General features: G+C 51.2%; 1 protein-coding gene across 4 annotated transcripts in view; it reads left to right on the plus strand.

The window, feature by feature from the left end:
• The first annotated feature begins 352 nt into the window (after nt 1-352).
• The window catches only part of PLCB4 (phospholipase C beta 4), a 199,538-nt gene continuing 172,305 nt past the window's right edge, over nt 353-27,585 (plus strand). For 2 of the 4 annotated variants that reach the window (XM_077314638.1, XM_077314629.1), the window contains exons 1-2: nt 354-519; nt 21,062-21,100. The gene's annotated coding sequence lies outside the window, so the exon portion shown is untranslated. Of the gene's footprint in view, nt 520-14,254; nt 14,276-21,061; nt 21,101-27,585 lie in introns of those variants that run through there. The other 2 variants (XM_077314657.1, XM_077314648.1) reach the window with 2 other exon arrangements.

Raw genomic sequence — 27,585 nt, forward strand, 5'->3', positions numbered from 1 at the left:
GCTGCTCCCAAATCAATGGGGTGGCCTTGCCTCTTGAGGTCCCACCTCAACTTTCCCCCGGGACCCTTCAGCAGGCGGGCCAGCCTGACCGTGGGGGGGGGGGTCATCCCCCTCCCACCCCCGGCCTCCTCCTGAGTTGCGGGAGTTGCCCTGCTTGGCTCTCTCCTAAGTGGAAAGGGAGCGCGCGCCCGCCTGTCTCGGCCCGGCCTCCTCAGCGGCGCTCCCCCTGCGGGCGGCGGCTAGCCGAGGCGGCGGCGGCGGCGGGGGCGGGCGCGGGGGCGGGCGCGCGTCCGCGGCAGTGGGCCAGGCCAGCGCCACCGGCCGGCGCGGGGGGGAGGGAGAGGAGAGGCGGGGGGAGGCGGCGACTGCCAATAAGAGCGCCCCGCGCGCGCCCGCGCCGCCGGCAGCCGGACGAGCCGGAGCCGGAGCCGGAGCCAAAGGCGCGGGCGCCCAGAGCGGCGGGCGGGCAAGCAAGCAAGCAGGCATCCATCCCGGCGGCCGCCTCTCCCTCCCTGGCAGGTAAGCGGGCGAGCGCGGGGCTTGGGCGGCGGGGGCGGGGCGCGCTCTGTCTCTGTCTGTCTGTCTGTGTGTCTGTGTGGCGCGGCAGGGCCGTGCGGGGGCGCCCCCCTCGCCTTTCTCCCTCGGCCGCCGCACCTGTTGCGCGAGGCTGGGGGGGGGGGGCGGGCTGTGGAGAGGGGCTCTCCTCCGGGGTGGCTCTTGGGCGGCCTGCTGGTGCTGCTGTGAGGAGGGGGGGGGAGTTCCCTCTGGCCGAGGCGAGAGCTCCCCGGAGGAAGGGCCGCGCTGGCCGCCAGCTCCGCCCAGGGTCGCGCAGGAGGCGCTTGCAGACGGGCGTCGGGGGGTGCCGGCTGCGCCCGCCCGCCTGCCTGGATGGGCCGAGCTTTGTGTGCCGCTCGCAGGGCCCTGCGGGAGGGCGGCCTCGGAGGGTGGGTGGCTGGGTGGGCAGGGAGCTTCGGCGCGCACTTTGCCCAGATGGGCCCGTTTCGGCAGCCCTCGCTCGCTCGCTCGCTCTAGCGCTCTAGCGCCCTCGCCCTGCCCGCGCTAGAGCGCTCCGAGAGGGGCGCTTGCAAAGGCGCCTGCTGGGGATTTGACCAGCCGGCCCTGACCGGCCCGGGCCCGGAGGATGAGAGTCTAGGGTCCTCCGACCCCTCGGCCAGCAGCTCTCCATCCCTCCCTCCTGCTGCCCCTTACAGGGCTTCCCAGGGCTGTGGGGCTGACCGGAGCCCTTTGCAAGGAAGAGAGCGGAGGAAAAGTGCGCAGCGCGATCGTTCCCGCGCAAGAACAGGAGGATCAGGACGTGTTGTTGTTGTTGTTATTGTTGGCTTTTTCCCCCCCTTCCAAAATGCGGGACTTCAGTTTCAAAACGGCCCATGGAGTGTCCCGCTGGGGGATTTCAAGGAAGCCCGTCGGCCCCAAGGGAGGGAGTAGGCTCGCGCCTCCCTTCTCAGCTGAGCGGGATCGGGGCCCCTGCTGGGCTCTGCCTGCACATCAGCCCCCTGGGGACAGAGAGATCGATGCAGGCAGCGCCGGGTCCTTAGGCAGGGATTCGTGTCTGCTTGCATAACAGGGCGCTTCAGTGTACAGCTGCCCTCCCACGCACAGGAGCTTGCTTTTGGCTTTCCTTGTTAGAAGAAAAAAAATATTCAGGTTGCTAACAAAAAAAATTAAATCCCAAAAGATGGAACCTGTAATGCAAACCATCAGCTGGAGCAGGGGTAGTCAAACTACGGCCCTCCAGATGGCCGTGGACCGCAATTCCCATGAGCCCCTGCCACGGACATCTGGAGGGCCGCAGTTTGTCGACCCCTGAGCTGGAGCATCTTGAAATGGACAAAGCTTCTCCAGATGGGGGGTGGGGGAGGGAGAGAGCCAGGGAATTCAGCTTCTTTCCCAGCTGGAGAGCGACCTCCTGGTTCTGCTCCTCTCCTGCTGCCCGTGATCTCATGGGGGGGGGGGCAGCCTCGTGTGGTGTGGGCTTTCTTCTTAGCCAATAAGTCAGATGGGCCTGATGTTCACTGGGGGGTTCTGCCATTCATTTTGGCTGCCTTGTTTCAGGCATCACGGGAGGTCTGCTGGGGGCCTGTCACATCCATTCACCTCTTCCCAGGATGGGGGAGCAAAGGGCTTCTTGTGGAATACAAATTTAAAAGCCTCCTTCCGTTCCCGACTCTGTGAGCTGCTGCAGCTTGCAAGGGCCTGCCAGCTGTGGCTGAGAAGCCCTTTGGTGCCAGGGTTAGAGCGTCCGCTGGTGTTTGGGGGACCCAGGCCGGCAGCTCCCACCCGTCCATGGAATTACCTTGGGCTGCTTGACCTTGGGGCAGTTCTGCCCTCTCTCCCTGCCTAGCTTGCCTGGCAGGGTAGTGGGGGTGGTGGTAACGTGGAGCTTTGGGTCCACATCAGGAAGAGAGCTGGAATATCAACGTCAGCTTGGTGGAGTGGTTAGGAGCATGGACTTCTAATCTGGAGAGCCGGGTATGATTCCCCACTCCTCCTCCACATGCAGCCAGCTGGGTGACCTTGGGTTCACCACAGCACTGATAAAGCTGTTCTGATAAAGCAGGAATCTCAGGGCTCTCTCAGCCCCACCTCCCTCACAGGGTGTCTGTTGTGGGGAGAGGAAAGGGAAGGCGACTGTAAACCGCTTTGAGACTCCTGGTAGATAAAAGTGGCATATAAGAACCAACTCTTCTTCAGTACATATATGAGCAATTGTTTGGCGTGTATCTTTGGGTGTTGCAGCCAGCTCTCAGAGCAATTGGACCAGGCCAAAGGAGAACGTGTTTGCAGTGGGGTCTTGGGAGGAGGAAGCTGAATTTTCCTCTTTCTTGCTGAATGGAAACGTTTACATTGGTGTGAGAAGTGGGACTTTGTTTCTTGTACTTCTCTGAGGCTGGGGCTTCTGCCTGGAAGCTGCCGTCCAAGCGTTGCCTTCAGTGCCCAGGGTTTTGAGAAACCCCCATGACCAAGGTCCACGCCTTAGATTGGAGCAAGGCTCCTTTGAGCTTCCCCCTTAATGCCTCCTTCCATCTGCAAGCAAGTCAGAACAGCGCTGGGTCTTCCCTCCCTCGTGATCTCCTTCATGGCCTCTGGATGAGGAGGCACGTGGTATTCCCTTCAAAGCTGTCTTTTGTTCCACAAGCATCTCTGTTGGTTCCCCCACGCCTGACTGTGTTTTTGGTGGCTCAAATTTTATTTTATCTCTCTTCCCCCCCCCCCCCATATTCGGGTCATTTTTCTTAATCTTGTTAAAATGTTGTGTGCAGTGCTTTAGGTGATTTGGGAGCTGCAGTTTAAAAGTCTTTCAGATAAATAATACCTGAAGGAGCTCCCGGTTGTCGTGCGAGGTTCCTTTCCCCATATTCTGTGATGTCCTTCTTGCAGCAGCCCTGCACAGCTGCCTGGTGCTCTTTCGAGGAAGGCTGGGGTCCCATCAGCCTGGGGCTGTAGGATGCAGAGGAGGGGTGGCAATCCTAATCTTGGAGGATTTCTCCTTCAGGGCTCTTCCTGCACTGTCAGTCCTAGGTCTTGAATGTGGGGCTCAACCTTGGGTGGGGCTCAACCAAAAGCATGGCCCTCTGGCCCTGTCAGCCCTGTGGGAGACAATGGTGGCCTGGACACTTCAGTTCCCTAGACTACAAATCCTGGGGGACTTTAACGTCCATGCTGAGCTACCATCCTCTGGAAATGGGCTGGATCTGGTGTCAGCCATGACGACACTACGGCTCTCACAGTTTGTTGTTGGCCATACCCATCAGGCACACCCCGGACCTCATTTTTTGTGTGGGATTGAATGTGGATCTGTACCATGCCATGCCATGGTCAGACCACTATTCCCTGAAGGCTTGGCTAAGGCTGCCACCCCCTCCTCAGTTGGGCATCGAGCCAATTTCAGGTTGCCCATGGAGACTTATTGATCCAATTGGTTTCCTGAAGGCTCTGGAGGATCCAGTGCTTCCCAGCGCTTCTCTAAATGGTCCGGTCAGCGACTGGCACGACAGAATGCTGGCCACCATTGATAGCTCCCCAATATCCTCTCTGCCCCCATCTCAAGTGGGCCTCTTTGTACACTGAGGAGCTTCATGAGAAGAAACAGGAACAGAGACGACTAGAGCAAGTTTGGAGGAAGACTCGTGGCAAAGCTTCGAGAATATCTTATAGGATGCATTTAAAAGTCTATGAGATGGCAGTGAAGTCACGACCGCCATCGTGCCTGCTAACTCACACCCAGCACAATTGTTTAGGATAGTTCGGTCTCTCACTGCCCTGGAGGAAGGGCGCCAAAATAATAACCAATCAGATATCAGCTGTGAGGCATTTGTGAGTCATTTTGCAGGCAAAATCTCAACGCTCCACCACGACCTCCCTCCAGCCTTAGATACAGAAAGCGAACTGGAGGCCCCTTGGCCATCTTTGGAGAGAACACTGAGTAACTTCAGGTGAGTCACGCTGACTGAAGTGGACAGGATGCTAACGGTAGTGAAGCCAATCACATGCCCTTTAAACCCGTGCCTATCATGGCTGCTAAATAGTGGCTCCCCTCCAGGAGATAATCAACCTCTCCCTCTCAACAGGAGAATTCCCAGAAGGACTAGAAGAGGCAGTGGTCAAGAAATAATTTTTGGACCCATGAGAGCCCAACAACTATTGTCTTGTCTCGCACTTAGCGTTTTTGAGAATGATGCTTGAAAGGGCTGTGGTGGACCAATTGTCAGCATTCCTGGAAGAAGCTTCAGTCTTGGACCCATCCCAGTAAGGTTTCTGGCCTGGCCATGGGGTCAAAACAGTGCTAGTTGCCCTGATGGATGACCATCGTTGCCATATGGACCAGGGCAGTTACTAGACCTCTAAGAAAGTGGATCTCCATGGAAGAAGATGATGCAGTGAAACCAAGGGAATGTGTTCAATAAACAGAGGGGCCCATGAGCTTGTTGCATTCTGCATCCCTAATCTCTTTATAGTCATCCATCCATCCATCCATCCATCCATCCATCCATCCATCCATCCATCCATCCATCCATAATCTCCAGAATCCAGCCTGGCCTGGTGGAAATTCACCTATCATCACAAAGTGGTGATCAGCAGTTCCCTGGGTATGCAAGGCAGGGCCATAAGAGTCAAACAGTGGCACATCCCTTTGGGCCCACCCCACTCACAGTCTGCCTAAGTTCATAAAATCAGCATTTCTGTCAGGTGTCTATCCAGCATCTGCTTAAGAAATTCCAAAAAGGAGAACCCACCACCTCCTGAGGAAGCCTGTTCTACTGAGGAACCTCTTCAACTGTCAGGAACATCTTCCGGATGTTTAGCTGAAAATTCTTTTTGAATTAATTTCAGCCCATTGGTTCTTTTCTGACCCTCTGGGTCAAAAGAAAACAATTCTTCTCCATCTTCTATGTGTGGCAGCCCTTCCAGTATTTGAAGATGGTTATCATATCATCTCTTAATCGCCTTCTCTCCAGGCTAAACAAACGGAGCTCCCTCAACGTTTCCTCATACGACTTGGTCTCCAAGCACACACGCTTCAGTTTCTCTACCTCTTTCATCAGTTGCGGCGCCCAGATCTGAACACAGCACTCCAAGCGAGGTCTAGCCAGTGCTTGCAAAGCTGCCTCTCCCCAGCGCGGCCCCTGGGAGGGAAGCTTTGCCCAATCGGGCAAACCCATCTCATGATTCAGAAGTGAGACTTGGATCGTTTGTTGTTGCCGTCCCCTCCTCCCCCTGCCCAAGCAGCACATCTTTGGCGCATCTGTGGTGCTGTTTCCTTCCTCTTGGCAGAAAGGCCTCCCTGAACTTACGGAAAAGGCACCGTCGCTTGGTGGCACTTCTGGAAACTGAACATCTTAGGAGAGCTTTTGCCCCAGCAAATTGGGGGGGGGGAGGGGTAAGTGTAGTTCCTTGGCAGTTCCTTAGCTTGCGATGATGACCATTTATCATTCGGTTCTGTGCTATTTTTAAAACTCGTCCTGTAAGTCTCCCCGGGTCTGTCGGAGGAGGACGGTGGGTTCAGCATGACAACAGGTAAAGCAATACGGACTTGCAGCAGGCGCCCTGAGAACTTGTCCTGGAAATCCCCAGCAGTGTAATGAGATTTCAAGTGCATTGAAACGAGACTTACAAGTTGTATCCTGGCCCTGCTTTTAAAGCAAACAAGGCTGGAGATCATTTTGTTATCCTGGGGAAAGGATTTCCCCCTCCTGGAGCAACCTCCTATGGAGGATCAGTGACCCTGCTCTTCAGATTCACAAAGCTCCCCCACCCACACCCGTAGATGGGTACTTCTGCTTCTTATTTTGGTGCTGACTGGCTTTCCTAGGCGCTGCAACTTTTCTGTCACCGTCCCCCCGTGGCTTTTGGTCTAAATCAGATGCCCAGTTGTGGATTGGGGATGGGTGGGCTTTTGAGACCAGCCATGTTAGTGACAGCGCAAGTGAGACCTCAGTGGTTTCTGTCGTGTGTCCCCCCCCTGCCCCCCCCCCCGCCCTCCAGCACATCTTTGGGGCAGCTGTGGTGCTCTAGGCATCACTAACTGCTTGGCTCCGTCTGCAAGTGGAAGCATAAGAACCCAGAGAGGCACAGTCTGTCTGCTTGATTGATGTGCGTGTTCTTTAACAACAACAGAAAAAAGCACATCTATTAGCTGCATTAAAGATGCAAATTTGGCTTATTTGCATGACTGCTGGCTTTATTTGCATGATTCTGATTGGGAAGGAAATGGTGTCAAACGGTGAAACCCCTTTGGCTTTTTCCAGGAGATTATTCTCATACAGACGGCAGCCTCCACCTGCAGAATGTATAAACTGAGACTTGGCAGGAGAGGCCGCTGGGATCCTCCTCCTCCTCTCTGTCTTTCACTTGTTTATTTATAAGCTGGTTTATAAGCATTTGCAGCCCCCCCCCCTCCCCGTTCTCCCCGATCCCTATTTGGTGCACCCTTTAAATGCCTCCCTCCACTTTCTCAGGCAGTGGAGACAGCTGCCTGAGAAAGCAGGAGGAGGCATTTAAGGGCACACGAAGCAGCTGATCATGACATATCAGCTGTTTTGTGCAGGTCCTGGGAAGTGAACAGAGGCATTTAAAGGGCCTGCCAGACAGCTGTCAAGATCGGCCAGTTGGTGCGCTCTCCCCGCCCACAGCCTTCCCAAGAGCAGAGCTGGCTTGCATTGGAAAAGCTCCTGCCCTACTTGATGTTTAAAGAGTTGGCTTGCATTGGGGTGGGGAGGCACAGGAATGCCACGCCTGCCCTCTCCAATATGCACAGGAAACAATCTGATCATTTCTGAATTGATTTGGCAGAATCAGAGACAGGGAAAGGTGCTTCAGACCCTTTCGGATTCTGCCGAATTGCCTTGGGCTGAATCTAGATTGGTCCAAATTCACCCCCACCCCCCATGCACATGCCTCGTTGTGACATGGAGGCAGACAATAGTAAACCACCTCTGAACTTCTCTTGTCTTGAAAACCCCACAAGGTCACCGTAAGTCAGCTGTGACTTGGTGGCACATTCCACCACCAATATTTAAATTATTTCCCATTCGGTTTTTTCCCCCCAAAACCCACACAGTTGGTTGCACATGTCACGGTTTTTCCTCTCTTCTCCCCCCCGAGGTAACTCTGAAAATCCTGTCTCCATGGCTTAAGAATCCCTGAGAGTGCAGCATTTTAATTCTGCCTTGTCCTTTTCTGTCCTTTTCTCCCTGGGTCAATCTCAGGCAGGATAGAAGAAGAGTTGGTTCTTATATGCCGCTTTTCTCTACCTGAAGGAGGCTCAAAACGGCTTACAGTTGCCTTCCCTTTCCTCTCCCCACAACAGTCACCCTGTGGGGTGGGTGAGGCTGAGAGAGCCCTGATATCACTGCCCAGTCAGGACAGCTTTATCAGTGCTATGGAGAGCCCAAGGTTGTCCAGCTGGCTGCATGTGGGGGACCGTAGAATTGAACCTGGCATGCCAGATTAGAAGTCCGCACTCCTAACCATTACACCAAACTGGATATTTATCAATGACCCCTTGCCCCCCTGGCGGAGAGTGAGTGAGTTTGATATTAGTCCATCTTGGACATTGTGGGAACGGTGTGGTATTCGGTTTGTAATTTTATTGGGGTTTTTACTGTAGTTTTTGTAATTTATTGGGGGTTTTATTGTTGCAACCCGCCACAAGCCACTGGGAGTGGTGGGATAGAAATCAAATAAATAAATAAATAAAATAATAAGACTTTGTGGGTGATAGTTTCGCTTTTAAAAATGGTTTGGGGGCATGAAGCCCAGCTTCTTCATGGGCTCAGAGCAGAACTTTTGAAAGTTTTCTTTGACCTTGTTGATGATAGGAGCGGGACATGCTCAGGTAGAGAGAGAGAGTTCAATGCTGGTGGGAAATGTAGGAGATGCCACATGTCTCTTAAATCTTACCATCCCTATGGCCGAATGGCGGTGTGATGGTTGGGTTCCCATCCCCCAGGACAGCAGCCGAGGCGATTGTCTTGTCTTATTGGCCTGGTATCGTCTCAATGGTCCCCAACCTTTTTATCCCACAGGCGCCCCTGACTTCCCACCGCCCACTGGGGGGTGCTGCCAGCAGCAGCTGCGCAGTGCCACGCCAAGGGGGAGCCCCAGCCATGGCGGCCGCTAGAGAACACCAAAGGTGAGCTGGCGGCAGAGTGGCAGGGCAGCCCCCGAGGCAGCAGCCAGGGAGGAGGATGAGGCGGAGCCATGGCCCAGTACCAGTGGATCCACAAACCGGTCCCGGTCTCTGGAACAGGGGCTGGGGACCACTGGTCTAGGTAGCTAAATGGTAGAACAACCCCCTCACCTCTACTTGTATTTTTTTAAAGGTCTGCTCAATGGGCAATGTGAACAAGAAGCATATCCTTTTGGAATGATATTGAATGCGCCGTGGAGTTTGAAAGATAATTCAGTGGCATTCCAGTATCGGTCCACTGCCTCCTCAATTAATTCTGCAAGGTGCTCAAGGGAATCTGTGCCAATGTCTTTCTAATTGATTAATTCATGGAGATGGATGTGAGCAAAAATAATGTCTCCCAAAGGAATCAGATGGTGGTTTCCCTCTCCACACGTTCTGATCCCTCCTGAGAATCCAGGGCCCTAAAGAATTCACTGTGGCAATCCTCAGTCCATGGGGGAAAAGGGGGTGCTGGCATATTTTTCTGCCTAGAGTCTGTTAGAGGGAAAACCCCCAGTGCATTTTGTTCTCTGTGTTGGTGTTGTAAACATCTAAACATTTAAATGTTTCTGGGAAATGGTTGCCGAAACCCCTTGGAAGAATAATTTGGAGCAGGGGTAGTCAAACTGCGACCCTCCAGATGTCCAGGGACTACAATTCCCATGAGCCCCTGCCAGCAAATGCTGGCAGGGGCTCATGGGAATTGTAGTCCATGGACATCTGGAGGGCCGCAGTTTGACTGCCCCTGCCTTGGAGGGTCTATATCCATTATGTGATGAGGCATTTGCTTTGGTTGCCGGCTGCAGCCCAGATCAAGTTCAAGATCCTGATATTAAACTTTAAGGCCATTTGTAGTCTGGACCCCACATATCTGCAGGACTGCCTATCTCCTTATGCCCCCTGCAGGGTTTTGCAGCTATGAATCTGTTGGAGGTTCCCAGCCCGAGGGAGGTTCGCCTGGCCTCCACCAGGGTCAGGTCCTTTTTGGTCCTGACTCCTACCTGGTGGAATGAGCTCCCAGGAGAGCTGTGGGCCCTGTCAGAACTTTTTGAGTTCTGCAGGGCTTGCAAAACGGAGCTCTTCTACCAGGTTTTTGGTTGAGGCCAGGAGGAGGAAGATCTGGGCCCCTCACAGACGTGTGAGATCTTGGCTCCCCCTGAGATGATCTCCCTGAGACACTTGTAGCAGAAGGTCTGTTGAGCCGGGGGTGGGTGGGTGGGTGGGAGGGAGCTGTCAACATCACAGAGTGGTTGTAACTGGGGTTTTAATTATTATAATTGGGGGTTTTATTGTTTTTTTTTTAATTTTATTCATTATATATTTCTATACCGCCCTCCCATAAGGCTCAGGGCAGTTTACATAGAACGTGGAGGTATACATTGAATGATAAGAAAGATACAATAATCATAACAGCGGGTTTCCAGTTAGCAACACAACAGTTTATAATACTGCATTACAACAGTTTGTAATACAATGATGATAACTTTTATGACGTCTGACATGAACCGTCATGGAGGTAGGTTTGGATTCAGATCATTGTGAGGAGTGACTGGGGTCCAGCAGATGTTGTTTGTTTGGTCTGGTGGGCCAGCAAATCTTGTTTGGTCGTTCTACGTCAACCAAATGCCAGGTGGAGGAGCTTCCTTTTACAGACCCTACAGATTTGTGGGAGATCAGGCAGGGCCCTGATATCTTCAGGGAGCTCGTTCCACCAGGTGGGGGCCAGGACAGACAAAGCTCTAGCCCTGGTTGAGGTCTGACGTGCTTCTTTGGGGCCAGGGACCCTCAGCCAGTTGGTGGAGGCAGCGTGTAGGGCTCTTTTGGGGGTATAGGCAGGGAGACAGCCTCTCAGGTACACTGGGCCAGATTGCATATGGCCTTGAAGGTGATTGCCAAAACCTTAAGCCTGATCTGGAATTCAACTGGGAGTCAGTGGTGTTGTTGAAGTGCTGGCCGGATGTGTGCCCCCCACGGTGTATCTGCCCTGATATTCCTGCTCAGTCAGAACAGCTTTATCAGTGCTGTGGCAAGCCCAAGATCACCCACCTGGCTGCATGTGGGGGAGCGTAGATTCAAACCCGGCTCGCCAGATTAGAAGTGTGTCATCTGCATATTGATGGCATCTCAGCCCAAGCTTCCACACCAGCTGGGCAAGAGGGGTCATGAAGATAAGATTGGAGAGAGGACCGCTCTCTGTGGGTCTCCACATGTGAGCTGATTATGGCTAGATACTCTCTCTCCTATAGTTATCCTCTGTCCGTGACCCTGGAGAAAGGAGATCAGCCAATTGAGGGTTGTCCCCTGTATCCTGGAAGACGACTATAAGCCGCTTTGAGACTCCTTTGGGTAGAGAAAAGCGGCATATAAGGACCAATTCTTCTGTTCTGACCGAGCTGTGATATCAGGGCTCTCTCAGCCTCACCCACCTCACAGGTTGTCTGTTGTGGGGAGAGGAAAGGGAAGGTGAATGTAAGCTGTTTTGAGCCTTCTTTGGGGAGAGAAAAGCGGCAGATAAGAACCAACTCTTCTTCCTCTTCCTCTTCCTCTTCCTCTTCCTCTTCCTCTTCCTCTTCCTCTTCCTCTTCCTCTTCCTCTTCCTCTTCCTCTTCCTCTTCCTCTTCCTCTTCCTCTTCCTCTTCCTCTTCCTCTTCCTCTTCCTCTTCCTCTTCCTCTTCCTCTTCCTCTTCCTCTTCCTCTTCCTCTTCCTCTTCCTCTCTGACTGTAGATTTTCAGAGCTATAAGCATTTAACCTTGTCTTTGGGGTCTGGGCAACCTTAACTCACCATTCCTTTTCCTCCAGTGTATTTATGCTGCAGCTACAATTTTAAAACCTTACATTTGAAAAAAATCGGGGTGGAATGTCACTTGTGCCATGTGTGGTGTGATGTCCAATGTGTGTGTGTGTTTTAAAAAAATCCTTCAGTTCCCCCTTGCAACTGCTCAGCTTTCCATTTAAATCCACGTGACTCTGGGTTGGCTGATGTTTTCTGCGTTTTATGTAATTTGACCTGAGCCTCAGGGGAGGGCGGTGGATGGACGGACGGACGGACGGACGGACAAGGACGGATGGGAACAGACAGGGACAGACGGAGACGGATGGACGGACGGATGGATAGCTAGATTGACAGAAAGCCAGATTGACAGATAGATAGGTAACTGTAGTTTAGCCTTTGTTCATTGAATAAAAGGGAACTGAAAGGAATGTAGGAGAAAGGGGGAAAACTGATGCTGAAATTGACAAGACTTCTTTTGAAACTGACCAGCAGCTGTGAAATCCTGTTTTCTGTCTCCTCCAGCACTAAAGGATTCTCTGATTCGTCATCAGACAGTGAAAAATGGGAGTCACGTGCTCTCAGCATATGCTGGGTGTTCAGAATGCATGGTAGAATCCACTGGCACTCGTATTGCAAGCTGTGACCATTGGCAACATGTGTGTGCACACACATGCATGCCTGTGCAGAGTCTGATGCAACCCCACCACACTTTGCCCAGGGCTGCCATTTGTAGGGAGGAGGAGTCCTCTGGAGTGTTGTTTTTTAAAAAGTTTTGTTCCACTCTAAATTGAAAAAAACAATGGGGAGGGTATTTTCACCAGTGGGCTAGTATAGCTGCATTGTTGTTGTCAGTTGTGAAGTTGTGTCCGATCCGTTGCGACCCCATGGACAACGATCCTCTAGGCCTTCCTGTTCTCTACCATTCCCCAAAGTCCATTTAAGTTCGCACCAGCTGCTTCAGTGACTCCATCCAGCCACCTCATTCTCTGTCGTCCCCTTCTTCTTTTGCCCTCAGTCGCTCCCAGCATTAGGCTCTTCTCCAGGGAGTCCTTCCTTCTCATGAGGTGCTGCATAGGGACACTAATTTCTTCCCCTTCCTTCCAAGTGTGCATGGTTTCCTCTGGTTGATTCTCTACTTTGATCCTGCCCACTGGTCGTGATCTTGGCCTCTCCTGTGCGCTTGGTACTCTGTCCTCAAAATGGGTGGATCCCAAGTGATTCTTAAGTCTGGCGATTTGCAGAAGGTCCATGTGACTCAGCTGCCATTTTTAAGGTTAGGCTTCCAGAGACTGCCGAAATCTGCCCCCTTCCCAAGTTCGTTCCTACAGCATTAAAGGGGAAAATGTTTTCCACAGCTTTCTGCTTCCCATCCCAGCCTCTTTCGCTCTTACATCTCATGTCAACTTCATTCCAAACTGAGGATCCCCACCTATATTTGGTTTGCACCCCGCTTTATTTTGTTTTTGTTTTTGTTTTGCAATGGACATGTTGCTGTTTACCTCCTCTCCAATCCCCTTTTCAAGTCAATACCAGTAGGGCAGTGGTCCCCAACCCCCGGTCCGGAGATCGGTACCGGTCCGTGGATCAGTCAGTATTGGGCCGGGGCTCCCCCTCGTCCTCCTCCCCGGCTGCTGCCTTGGGGGCTGCCCTGCCACTCTGCCGCCGGCTCACCTTTGGTGCTCTCCAGCGGCCGCCATGGCTGGGGCTAACCCTCGGCGTGGCACTGCGCAGCTGCTGTTGGCAGCGCCCCCCAGTGGGCGGCGGGAAGTCAGGGACGCCGGCGGGAAAGCAAGTGGAGCAGGGGCTCAGGGGGCAGCGACGTACCTCGGCAAAAGACTACCCCCCCCTTCGGGCCTCAGTAAAATTGTCAAGCGTTGACCGGTCCCCAGTGATAAAAAGGTTGGGGACCACTGCAGTAGGGAACTAAACCCCATACAGTTCCTTTTAAACTCCCCCTGTCATTTTTTTAAGGGATCTGAGTGAGAGTCTCATATTGCTAGCTTCATGCTCCTTGTCGGTTTTCTTTTTTAATGTGAGAGGAGAGTGGAGCTTGTACACTGATAAAGGGAGGATGGCAGAAGGGATGGAGTGGGCAGAATGACCTTGATGTGGGCAGGGGCGTGACCTTTGAAGGATGGCCAAGGGGCAGGGCAGGGATCTGAGAGAACCTGTACACATTTGAATTTCCTTTGGGAAATAGTCTCAGTAGTCTCAGAGAACCCGGGGAAACAGCAACAGAAAGAGCACTGAAGGGAGGAGAATTGATGTACAATGACAAAGAAATCCCAATGGATATGCATGGTGAAAGTGAGGGAAAACAGCCATGTGTAATAGACCTGGGTCCCATGGAAGCAAGTGTGGTCTGTAACTTTCTGAACAACTATGCCTGCCATCTGATGGCTGTCCCTAATTCATTTGCTGGCTCGATCAGGAGACAGCTGGGAAATCCCACTATGTATATAAGAATGGCCTATAATTTTTTTTTTTTAAGCCTAGCTTTTATCTGTCCCAGCCGTGGCAAACGTTATGAACGAAGCATTGTTTTATTGTTTGAACAACGTTTAAATTTTAATCCACTTCCTGTATCCTTAAAATGCAGGAATAAATCACAAAGTAGCAATGCTGTAATCTGAGGCGTTTCAGGTGGGTCAGCTGCTGTTGAATGGGTTTGTTTGATTAGGTGTTGTGCATTTATTTCAGCCTTTCAGAGATGGCTCTTCCTTGTGCCTTGAACCACCTGGCAACAGAATATTTCCTGGTCCGGCAAGAGGGAAGTATCATAACTCAAGTCACACGAGAAAATGAAAAGGTCCATAAAACATGCACAGATGTAGATTTAATTCTGCAGGAAAATGTAGATCCCAGTGATATCTGTAAATGAGGGAGGCACGATTTCGGAATCTGTTTTCTCTGCTTGAAAGGGATGCCTGATTCCTGGACCCCTTGCATCCCTGATTGTTAACTTTTTGTAGTCTGCGATATTAAAAACAGATATGAGAATAGGTAGAAACCCTTTCTAATATTAAAGGTGGGGGCTGGGCTTGGCCTGCAGAGTGAGGCTCCTGGAGGTTGATGCGGACCGGATTTTGGGCAGCGGTGTACTCTTTTGTTGTGCGCTGGATCCTTATCCCAAAGGTGTTCTGGGACCAGGGAGGCAGGTGCATGGACCCATGGCTCTTCGGCGTTACTTGGAATAACGGGACATTATCCTGCTTTAAACAGGGCAGTAGCTGCAGGGAGCATGATTCATGCAGTTTGGACTGACAGAATAAAAATATTCAACGGCCGATGTGCTCATCAGTAACATATTGAACTTTGAAAATTAAAATTTTTGTTTCTTCTTTTTTACATAGAGAAGTGTGACTTTTGACTGTGATTGATGTAGATTCAATTTTGAGAGATTCTGGACGGTGTTGAAGGGTCTGGATGTTTATTACCCAATTTCTCCTACTGCAGGTAGCTTTGCTCCCCAAAATCCTCTGTAAAATATGTTGGTTCGTAGGAAGAATGCCAGGCTACCGGCCAATGAACAGCTCTTTATTGGTGATCTCAGCAGTGAGTACATGTTGTAGCAGGTGACAAGACGACTGAGAAACCCTTCAGAAAACCTGAACTATGTTTAATTGGGGGGGGGAGGGTGTTTTAGTGTTTTTATGGTATTTATTCTGTAAAGGCTGTTGCCTTATTTGTGAGCCGCCCTGAGCTGACTTGTCAAGAGGGGCAGGGTATAAGTTTAATAATAATGATAATAATAATAATAACAACAACTTACACATAGCAGACAATAGTTCTCTCCACCTGTGTGTGCAATTAACCAGATTAGCATTGATTGGTTTAAACTGATTGGTCAGTTATGAGTCTGCTTGGATCCTGCCTTGGATCTCAAGCTCAGTCCTCAGCAGATCCACCTACACAACACCCCTCCCCTCTCTTAGGAGGTCACTTAGGAGATGGTGGACAAAGTCCTGCAGATAGTGGGGGTGTTGTGTGAGTCCATGTGGACTGGTGAAATTCAGGAGTTAGAGCCAGCTGCGTGATGTCCTTAGGAATGATAGGGGCCACTGGAACATCACAAGATGTCATAGTCCCATTGTATACGGCACTGGTCAGACCACACCTGGAGTACTGTGTGCAGTTCTGGAGGCCTCACTTCAAGAACGACGTCGATAAAATTGAAAGGGTACAGAGGAGAGCGACGAGGATGATCTGGGGCCAAGGGACCAAGCCCTATGAAGATAGGTTGAGGGACTTGGGAATGTTCAGCCTGGAGAAAAGGAGGTTGAGAGGGGACATGATAGCCCTCTTTAAGTATTTGAAAGGTTGTCATTTGGAGGAGGGCAGGATGCTGTTCCCATTGGCTGCAGAGGAAAGGACACGCAGTAATGGGTTTAAACTACAAGTACGATATAGGCTAGATATCAGGAAAAAAATTTTCACAGTCAGAGAAGTTCAGCAGTGGAATAGGCTGCCTAAGGAGGTGGTGAGCTCCCCCTCACTGGCAGTCTTCAAGCAAAGGATGTATGCACACTTTTCTTGGATGCTTTAGGATGCTTTGGGCTGATCCTGCATTGAGCAGGGGGTTGGACTAGATGGCCTGTATGGCCCCTTCCAACTCTATGATTCTATGATCTGCACAGTCAAGTCCGGTGCTATTACAGGTTGAAGTGGCTGTCTGTCAGTGGTGGCTGGAGCTGTGGGTGCAGAGCATGGTGGTGCCCCCAGTGTGGCTGGCTTGGAATTGTGGCAGTGTACTTGGTCCACATGCTAGTGTTGAGGGCCACCGTCCGGGACTTGGACATTGTAGGAAACAGGTACAGTTGCCTGTGTGATGGTGGCTGGGATCCAGTTGGGGCTGTTGTTGTAATTCCAGACGTAACTGGGTCATCTGGGATGAAGGTGCAGGACACAGTGGAGACTTCTTGGCACGCTGACCAGGCTGCATCGCGCCCTGGGTACAAGCGATCCAGGAGGGTGTGGAGTCTTCAGCCCATCAGCAGTTCCGCTGGGTTCTTGCCCGTGACTGACGACGTAAGTCCCTGGAAGGGGCCATTGAGGTTGATGTGCGACCGGGACCAGGGATTCTTAGCTGATTCCCATGGTTGCCTGTGGTATCTAGTGGTCGGGTTCTTGGCCCGGGATCGACAAGGGTGTTGAGGCCAGGGTCCACTGCTGTGTCTGCCATTAATTACTTAATTACATTAAGAGTGCATGCAGTCAAAATCTCACGCCTTGAATACATCTTTGTTGGTCTTGAAGGTACAGTTGGACCCCAGTTTTGTTGTGCTGCTTCAGACCATCATGGCTACGCACTCCAATCTGGTTTCTGATTGGTCAGTGACGTCGGGGGTTGTCATCCCCCAGTCAGCGGCCCAGTACCGGGCCATGAAGGCCTCGACACCAGACCGTCAGCAGCTGCGCCTACCTCTCCCCCCCTTCATTCGCGGCCTGGCTAGCTTCTCACTGCGGGGGGGGAGAGGCAAGCGCAGCCACTGGCACACCGGCGGGCGCAAACGTGCATGCGCGGCAGCTCCCCACATGTGCGTTTGCGCAGAGCTTCCGCGCGTGCACGACGCCCGGGCTGCCCTCTCTCCCCCACCCCCGGAGGCGGTCCTCAACCTGAAAAAGTTTGGGGGCTGCTGAGTTACGTGTCTGCTTCTATCAATTATACAATTTTATATATTTTAAAATTTGTATTGGCTCCCTGATTATGCAATTTTCTGCAGTGAAATGTGTTTTTTTTTTTGTCTTGCTATCTGTTTTATCTGGCCGCAGTGCTGTATCAAAATAAATTTGATTTGATACGTGTCTGCTTGGATCCCGCCTCAGACCTCAAGCTCGGTCCTCAACAGATCCATGTACACAACATTATGACTTTGTGGAGAAAGGGAGAAGTGAAGGAAAGAGATATCCCTACCCCCCCACCCCCCAGATGTATGACAGGGTCTTAAAATCAAAGTCCCTGAATGTAGATTTTAATTCTTGCTTCTAGTGAGAGCGTATTTGGAAAAAGCGGTTTTAAAGAGAATGCAATGGAAATTAGACATCCAGCCATTTGGACCCGGCAGGTGACAGTTGACCATTTATTTACTGCCGCCGGCATGCTGGAAGGCCACATTAACACCAACCGGATACTGTATGGCCTTCCACAAACGGGGCAGGCAGAAGTGAAAACAGGAGTCAGCGCCTGTGAAAATGTGCTTGAGAAAGATACAGCCATGCGGTTTAGCGGGAAGCAAAGAGACCTACATAGAAAACCTCCGTGGACGTAAATAACTTTTGGGTCTCCTTTCACAGTTGTGTACCAGAAAATTTATGACAGCAGCCTCACTTGGTGCTTGCAAAGGACTCAAGCAAAGTCATTAATTAACTGCTGGTTCAAAGGCAAAGAGGAAATGGAAGGCGGGTTGTTCCCTTTCCTCTTCTCCCTGAAGACGGGGAGCTTTAATTATTGTTCTCTTTATTTACAGTAACTATGCAGTGATGTTTAACAAAGAACTGATATTCTGGTTTGTTTTGTTTTGCGTGGAGCAGTCTCCTTTGTCCCGAAGCCGGCACGCATGGGTGGGCGGGTCTAGCTTGCTCCCTGCTAAGCTTTGTTATGTGGATGTTGTGATGTTGTCATCCTGGGAACAATATTTTCTGAAAATGCCTGTGGCAGTGGCGTGTATTGGAAGGGGATTCTGAAACAAGTAGAGGGATGGCAATGCAGACAAACAGAACTGGGTGGGAGCAGAAGGAGCTGGTTAGCAAGATCAGGCCAAGGTCTGAGTTTATTGATTTTCATGAGATTAGGTGGTTCATTGCTAAGGCCATGCAGGCTGGTCCCATCAAAGAGAGTGAAATCACAGCGAACATAATGGATGATCGGAGATCTGGGTTTTAGGCGAGCATTTAGGGCATTAACTGGCTTGGGGCGTTCATGCTGTTTTGTTATTTCTTTGCCTCGTAAGATCTTTTCAAGGGTTTCAGCTGAGTTTGAAAACACAGACCACGAGGGTGCAGTGGTCTTCTTTTAGGCTGCAGAAATCCCCCGCTTCGGTGCTTGCTTTGGATTTGAATTGTGTCATGGTTAAGAGTGTGGGACCAGGCTCTGGGAAACTGGCTGGGTTCCGTGGGGCCAGACCCACATGCTCAGCCTTCACCCTTCTCACAGGGTGGGATTTAGGATAAAATAGAGGAGAGGGGGATAAGGGCATCTGTTTTGGGTCCCCCACAAGGTGGAGGCAGAAATCTGTTCCACATAATATATTCCTGGTAAGGGCTTGTAGGAGGAGCATGTCTCATGGCTGTCCCGCCCCTGAGTGCCTCCTCCTCCAACCGGCCTGCCATTTTGTCCAGCGGCCAGCCAATCACTTTCCATCCCCCAACCCTGACCACTACCCCCTCCTCCTTCCACTTCCCTCTAAGGTTCGGAGGCTGCAGATCTCTGGCGTGTGAGAGCTGCCCCTGCCCATGAGTTCCCTAACAGCTGTCTGCACTAGGTCCTGGTGGGAGGGGGAGCCATCCACAGAGTTCTTCCACCTCACCCAATCTAGCGCCTATTGTATAATAATATTGTGTAATTATATTGTATTGAATGCAACGGGCTTGACCCCTAGTGAATTACATAATAAACAAGAGTATGTATGTTATCCCCAGATGAAAACAGCTCACCCCCCACCCTCCCCTGCTTCACCTGGTGGAAGGCCAAAGAGCTACTTGGAGGGAGCATCAGTGTGGCCATTTTCTTCCTCACCAGCCACCCAAATATCTCATCCCCCTGTGGAACTGTTTTCAGTCTCCTGTTGGAAGGGCTCTGTTGAAGACACTTAGCACAAGAGGAGATCGGGCTGTGTTGCAGACAGAGCACAGCACTGGCGGTCCTAATTAAGCCACTCTTTCGGAAATTAGGATTCTGCCCCAAAACAGGAAGCCCATGTGAGCTGAGTCTGCCGCCTGGGAGTTCTTGGAGTCACAGCTGGGTGTGCCGGTATGGTGATGTCACTCCCAGTGTTAGCTGGGAGCAATGTCCATGTTCTAGCATTATGTCACCAGTGCATCCCTCACCCCCCCCCCTTTCCTCTTTTGGGTGTGTCAAGAGCTGGCTGGCAATGACGGAGATCTACTGAGGGTGGCTTGTCCCCCACGAATGTGAGGGACCTGGCAGGCCTGTTGTGAGCTTACCTTTTTATTTGTGTCCACTTTGTAGAGTGCAGAGGTGGCCCCTGTTACAGTGATTTGCAGGAGATTATGGGTGGCTGTGCACCAAACTCAGATCTCGGCGTAACGTGTTAAAGAAGAGTAGCCAAGAACTCCTTGCTTCCAAGCCCTAAAAAGCTGGTGGTTCTGGCTCATGTGGGTTTCCTGGGGAGAAGGAGAGAGGACCGCTCTCTTACTGGACCGCTAGAGCTTGCTTCTCCCATTTCCTTTGACAGTCATGACATGGATCCCTTTCCAATTGAGCCTCTCTTGGTTTGTCTCATTCCAGGCAGGGCTCAGTGCCTTGCCCCTGAGGAATGGGTCTGCCACGAGGAAGGAAGATCATTTGAGGGGAAACAAAGGATACAATCAAAGCCAGTCAATACAGTCTAGTATTTTTTTTTATTATTTAATTTATATCCTGCCTCTCCTGACAAAGTTGGCCCGAGGCGGCTTACAAACGATAAAAGGTAAAATACAAGAATCCCCATGAAAAGCCCTTAATTAATCCCCAATAAATAACAATACAATTTAAAAACTCCAACAGATGGTGGAACCAGCATCCCTACCCTATTCTGATCATCCCTCCCCTCCCCCTCCCCAACATCCCTCCCCTATCCCGGTCATCCGTCCCCTACCCCTACCCCAACTGCATCCATACTCTGGCCCAACCAGGTGAACCCACACAGGCCTTTACTACAGGCCTTCTACTAGAGAATGAAATTGGAATACAGGCTGAGCTCACGTTTTGTTTGGGTTTTGGCCTATTTAAGTTGTTTCCTTTATACTTGTCTGTCTCCGGGGCAGGGGGCCTAAAGTGGCTTCCAGCGTTCTCCTCTCGGGTATCCTCACAAGAACAGCCGTGGGAGAGGTGGAGGCTGGGCTGAGCATGTAGGGCTGGCCCAGAGTCATCCAGCACGCTCCCTTGGCATGAGCAGAGATTTAAGCCTGGATCTCCCAGACCAGGCCAGCACTACAATCATGGCGCCGCCCTTGCTCTCATGGTAGCAGACACAAGAAAGCATCATTGGGCATTTAGGTGGGAGGATGAAGAAGAAAAAGGAAGATGGAAAAGACTTGCAGAGGGTGATGTGTAACTTCAGTGTTTATTTGCAGTTCAGGCAGGAGTTGCATTCTGAAGGCTTTCATTAAAATCTTGAGGTGTGATTCTGCTGATGTCTCCCGGCTGTCTTTAGAAGAGATTAAAGTGCTTGTCAAACTTCTGTTGAAATCAGTAGGGCTTAAAGATGCTTGCATTTAATTTAAAACGTTTTTTTTTCCTTTTGCTGAGGAGTCTGAGGTGCTTCTGTGTAGCAACCTCCCCATTGATCACCGTGCCCTGAATTAATAGCAGTTTTGTAGCCGAGACCTTGAAGGGACCACCTTGTCATTCCTTTTATCCTTTTTCTTTTTGTAGGACAATGAGAATTTCTAGGATGTGATCCTGATCGCAAAGGTAGGTATCCTTTCTTTATTTTGGTGTGCTCATTTAATACACAACACAGATGTACTGGAGAGAACCCATGCTCACGGGAATGGAAATCCTCTTTTCAAGTGCAATGAATATAATTAGGCACGCCTCAAATGTAAGATGGGAGCGATCGAGGGCAAAAGAAGAAGGGGACGACAGAGAATGAGGTGGCTGGATGGAGTTACTGAAGCAGTTGGTGCAAACTTAAATGGACTCTGGGGAACGGTAGAGGACAGGAAGGCCTTGGAGGATCATTGTCCATGGGTTCGTGATGGGTCGGACACGACTTCGCACCTAACAACAACAACAACAACAACAAATGTTAGTCTTCCCTTGCTTCTTCCAGGTAGGTGCCCATTTTCATGGTGTTTCAATTTCTAGGCATAGAGAAGTATGCTAGTAATTCCAAATCTATATATTTTTTTCCTACTCTGATATCCAGTAAGCTCTTCTCATTAGAGCTAGCCTGTGCAATTCTGCTATTTCAGAAAGCGGACCAGTGTTACTCCAAGGAGATTTACCTCTCAGACACTGGCCGTTCTTATGGGGATCTCATTATTTTTTAGAAGGGTTATTTTGGCAAAACGTAAGTAGAATGTCACATCATTAGTTGTGGGTGCAAAATCCACCTCCCCTCTTTATTCAGTAGGGACAAAGACCTACACAACATGGCAACAGGGCCTGTCCTTTGAGTACAAGGGAGGGAAACGTTGCCCTTGCTCTGATTTGAAGAAGAAGAGTTGGTTTTTATCCCCCGCTCTTCACTGCCCGAAGGTGTCACAAAGCAGCTTACAGTCGCCTTCCCTTCCTCTCCCTGCAACAGGAAGGTGAAGCCGAGAGAGCTCTGACAGAGCTGCTCTGTGAGAACAGCTCTATCAGTGCTGTGACGAACCAAAGGTCACCCAGCTGGCTTCATGGGAAGAGGAGCGGGGAAACAAACCCAGATGGCCAAATTAGAAACCACTGCTCTTGACCACGACACCCAAGTTGGCTCTGTTGGTGACGTCATTGCATAGCCAAATCTGATGGGCTGCATACTTTGATAACATCATTATCATTGTGACTGCTTCATGAAACATGCAGAAATCATGCACTGGGGAAAGAAGCAGCTGCAATTACTTTGGGGAATGGACAGAACAGGTAAAAGGACTTTCTTCAGGGGTAGATTCAGGTGGGCAGCCATGTCGGTTTGAAAGAGCAGAGCAAAGTCTGAGTCCATTCAGGCACTTTGACAGCCAACAAAGTTTTATTCCTGGAATAAGCTTTTGGGTGCACACATGCGTGGCTTGCACATGCAACTAATACCAGGAATAAAACTTTGTGCATCGTAAAACTGCCGCTGGACTCAGACTTTGTGAGTGTCCTGCGTAGTGCAGGGGGTTGGACTAGATGACCCAGGAGGTCCCTTCCAACTCGATGATTCTGTGATTCTATGACGTTGCTCTGCTTTCTTAGGGGCGGAACTCCTGATGACCTAGCCGGCTTTCTGGCCCTAATGCTCAGCTGCAGTGTGTCTTTACACTCCATCTTTGGCTGGCGTAGGCCCAGCGGTTTGTTCTGGGGGAGAGGATGGCTGTTTGTCACCCTGGCTGTTGCATCAGGTTGTCCTGTAGGGTCTGTATTATCTCCAGCACGCTGCAACATCTGTATGAAACCAAGGAGAGATGGCCAGCGGCAGAGCCGTGCTTGGAGGGAGGCTGTGTGTGTGTACATTCCCTTAGCAAAACATCCAGGAGTTGCTGTGTCTGCCTTCAATCCGCTGAGCAGGAGAGAGCCGCCAGACAGAAGCCGCCTTGCTGCTCTCAAATCGCTGCCGGTTTTATGGCTGCTTTTAAAAGCTGATGGGCTGGGCCTGCTCAGTTGGCCTGCTGCTTGCTGTGGAGGTTCTGGCGTTTCGCTGGGAGTTTACCCTAAGCTGTCTTGAAGTCTGCCCAGAAGCAGAGTATTAATTTGTGAAATCTGTAAGGGCCTGATAAAAGAACACCCTTGTCATATGTGTGACCCATCAGCTGGCAGAGAGAGAGAGAGAGACAAAGAGAGAGAGAGAGAGAGAGAGACAGACACACACACACACACACACACACACACACACAGAGAGAGAGAAACAGAGAGAGACAGAGAGATACACAGAGGCACACACACACACACACACAGACGGAGAGAGACAGAGACAGAGAGAGACAGAGACACACACACAGACAGAGAGAGAGAGACAGAAACACACAAACAGAGACACAGAGAGAGAGAGAGAGACAGAGACAGACACACACACACACACACACAGAGAAACGGGGAGAGAGAGAGAGACAGAGAGATACACAGAGAGACACACACACATACAGATGGAGAGAGATAGAGAGAGAGACAGAGAGAGACAAGAGACACACACACAGAGACAGAGAGAGAGACTGAGACAGAGACACACAAACAGAGACACAGAGAGAGAGAGCGAGAGCTCTGTAGCCTAGTCCTTATTTAGTTCATGCTTGTTGCTGAATAGCTCCACTAAAAATAGTCAGATATGAAGGGCTGTTGGAGAAGCCTCTGAGTGGCCAGACCCTTGAAGGCGATATGGGGTGGTGGTCAGAGCCTGGATCTGAGAGACCCAGGCCTCTTTCGACTCACCCCTGTCCTGAAAATTCAATACATGGCCTTCGGCCAGGCACAGGCCTGCAGGCACAAACAACGTGTCCAGTTTCACAGGGGCATCAGCTCCCCTCCTTCCCCCGTAACTGAGCCCCTCTCAGACCCTCTTGGCTGCTCTTTGTGGTGGTTTTCAAAACTGGTGCTGGCAGTAGCTCCTCTCTCTGTTGTTCTGCCTCTGCTGTGTGAGGTGTCGGGAGGAAGGGCCATGCTGGGCAGGCTTCCCACGGCCTGATAGCCACTCCCTCCTCGGCATTGCCGGTGGGGAGCCACCCCTCATGAAGTCCTCCTCCTCCTCCTCCTTTTCCTTACCCACAGCCCATTCTCGGCTCAGTCTGGGGACTCTGAGCAGCGGGCCAAGGGTGCTGCCTGCTGGAACGTGCGTTTGATAGCCTCCTTAGCAAGACAGCCTGGCTTCTGCTGCTCTGCAAAAGGGGTCTCCCCCCCCCCTCTTTGTGGCCTGCAGGGCTTGCATTCCTGCCAAGGTGGTGTGTTTTCTGAGGCAACTATGCAGCAAAGGCCATGAACCGGGCTGGAGAGAGGTGTAGCAGGCTGCTGGCTCTCAGAGGGGGCTTGGACTGTGGTGGGACACATGGGCTCGCTCTCTCCAGGTCTCTTGATTATTCTTATGGTTGTTGTTGTTATTTATGATTAGATTAGATTTCTAAACCGCCCCGCCCCACAAGGAGCACCATGAGGAAAACGGTATTGTTGTTATTTCCCCTGCGAAATACAAATTCTTGCTATAGATTGGTGATCCCCAGCCTTTTTATCACTGGGGACCGGTGAACGCTTGACAATTTTACTGAGGACCGGAGGGGGGGTAGTCTTTTGCCAAGGGACGTTGCTGCCACCTGAGCCCCTGCTCCGCTTGCTTTCCCACCGGCGCCCCTGACTTCCCGCCGCCCACTGGGGGGCGCTGCCAGCAGCAGCTGCGCAGGGCCACGGCGAGGGGGAGCCCCAGCCATAGCGGCCGCCGGAGAGCACCAAAGGTGAGCCGGCAGCAGAGTGGCAGGGCAGTCCCCGAGGCAGCCCCTGGGAAGGAGGACGAGGAGGCGCCGTGGCCCGGTACCGACTGATCCAGGGGACCGGTCCCGGTCCCCAGACCGGGGATTGGGGACAGCTGCTATAGATCAAAATCCCTCTTTGTGGGGGGAGGCGAAAAGGGGTGCTTGGCTTAGGGGTGCAGGCCTCTGCAGACGATATTTACCTAAAAGGAAGACTAGTCTCCCCCCCTCCAACCCACACCACCTGGGCCTTCAAGAAAAAGAGCGGGTCGTCTTGTTGAAGTTGAAGTTACGTAAAGTAATAATAATAATTTTAATATCCCTTGTTTGTTGTGCAATCATTTTTGGAGGGAGGATGGTCTTACATCCAGAGTTGTTTTCTTTCTAGGTCAGGGCGGTCGGATTCTGGCCAGGCTGCTGCCTTGACTGAGTCACCTTGGGGTCAATTCTCTCTTTGTCTCCCACCGAGGTGGCCAGTCGTGGTGCCCCCAGCACCCACCCCACAAGCCCTTCCCATCCCTCGGGATTTCCGCTATTTGAAGTTCTCCTGTTTTAAACCAAATATCCTTCAGAAGCTCTGTTGGTTCAGACCTGCCTGGGAAAGGGGAAAGGGGATCAAAGGGGGTGTGTCTGTTTGTTTGTGTGTCTTTGTTTATCGTCTGTGCGGGCTTCTTCCTTTGCGTCTCCCCCTCCAAGAGAATGCCGAGCTGTTTCTCAGGGGAACACATTTGGCTTTGGGACTTCAGTTTGCCGACATTGACAAAACTAAATGGACAGTGCAGGCATATTTGCTCAACATACGACGGGGAAGGCCTGTGCATCTGTACCCATTTTGGGTGGCCCTCCAGGGGAACTGGTGCAGCTGTTGTGTGAAGCGGGGTGCCAAACTAGCTGGACTCCTGCAGGGCTGTTCTGATGTTCTTATCATGAGTACCAGATCAGGGCCCAGCATATATGAGGGACTGCTTAATGACTATGTCCCCCAAAGTACATTAAGATCATTCAATGCAAATAAATCGGTGACCCCTGGCCCCAAAGAGGTACACCTGGCCTCAACCAGGGTCAGGCATTTTTGGCCTTGGGGGATTGAGCTCCTGGGGGAGCTGAGAGCCCTAACAGAACGGAGTCAGTTCTGCAGGGCCTATAAGATGGAGCTCTTCCACCAGGCATTTGGTTGGAGCCAATGAACCTCTGGAAGACTTGATTAAGATCTTGGGCTCCTTCTATATGGATACCCCCCTCGGAAACCGGAACGGAGATGCTCTGGGTTTGCCACACAGCGGATAGGATTGTTTTATTGTGTTTTTAACGGCTGTTTTTGTGTTTATGTATTTCATACAATATGTTGTAAGGCGCCCCGAGCTGGCATCGCCAGGAGGGGCAGGGTATAAATGGGGAAAAAAATCAATAAATAAAATCATAAGTATTCTGTTAAAAGTGTGGCTGAAAATGTGGCAGTGAATGACCTAAAAAGAATGCATTTAAATGGAAACTTGTTGTTTCCTTTTGTTAGAATAGATGTACCACATACTGTTTTTTGAAATCAAGGTTACCATAGTTCGGTTCTCTCTCTCTCTCCTTCCTCTCTCTCTCCCCCCCCCCCCCCCGCTCTCTCGCTCTCTCTCTCTCTCTCACACACACACACACACACAGACACAGAACCACACGCACTCCCCTCCTGATAACATTCTTTTATTCTTCCAATGTATAATTGGTGCTTTCCCATAGGAAAGGAGGGTTATTGGCATGGAGGAGGTGGGGAAGCAATTCCATCCCGTTGGGGAAATGCGAGTTTTTTGCAAAGGTTACATTAAAATATGCTCCCAATAATTGCAATTATGCTACAGTGATCCACAGCACAGTTTAATGGCTCAGAGTTCATCTCCGCGTTCCTTGTTGTAGTGAGTTTGGAGCAGCGTGGTATTGTCAGTGAAGGGTGCACAAGCCTGCGATTTTCTCAAACGATCCGTAATGTGGCTTGTAATGCGGGACTTTAATTATCTAACTGCATCGGTACCAAAGCCAAGCTGAGTGACTTGGAATGTGTCTCCTTGAGATGCAGTTGATTAACATGGCCCAGTAAAAATTGCCCTACAACGTACATGGCTTGAGGTTGACGGGATCCACTCTGTTTAGGGTTTTGCCAGGGTAGTCTGGGACTTCCTTAACTTTGGGCACAGGTCAGCTGTCATGCAGTGGCTTAAACAGCCCACCCCAGACCCTGTGCAATAGTGGACCTGTCTTTAATTGGAAACTCTTTGCAGCTTTGCTTCTATGGCTCTGCGGTTTCTTCTCTTTTGTAGAAGAAGAAGAAGAAGAGTTAGTTCTTATATGCCGTTTTCCCTACCCGAAGGTGGCTCAAAGCGGCTTACAGTCGCCTTCCCATTCCTTTCCCTACAACAGACACCCTGTGGGGTGGGTGGGGCTGAGAGAGCCTTGATATCACTGCCCGGTCAGAACAGTTTTATCTGTGCCGTGGGGAGCCCAAGGTCACCCAGCTGGATGCATGTAGGGGAGCGCAGAATCGAACCCGGCATGCCAGATTAGAAGTCCGCACTCCTAACCACTAGACCAAACTGGCTCTCTTTTGCTTCTTCTGTGTAGTTCTCAACATTTAAGAGCGGGGGTAGTCAAACTGCGGCCCTCCAGATGCCCATGGACTACAATTCCCATGAGGGAATGCTGCCAAGGGCTCATGGGAATTGTAGTCCATGGACATCTGGAGGGCTGTAGTTTGACTACCCTTGTTTAAGAGTTTCATGATCCAATTTGCAAGCCTAAGAAAAACTAAACTGGGCTTTTCGGCCTGGCCCTGGCGGG

Source organism: Paroedura picta, chromosome 1 (assembly GCF_049243985.1).
Source record: "Paroedura picta isolate Pp20150507F chromosome 1, Ppicta_v3.0, whole genome shotgun sequence".
Classification (NCBI taxonomy): Eukaryota; Metazoa; Chordata; class Lepidosauria; order Squamata; family Gekkonidae; genus Paroedura; species Paroedura picta.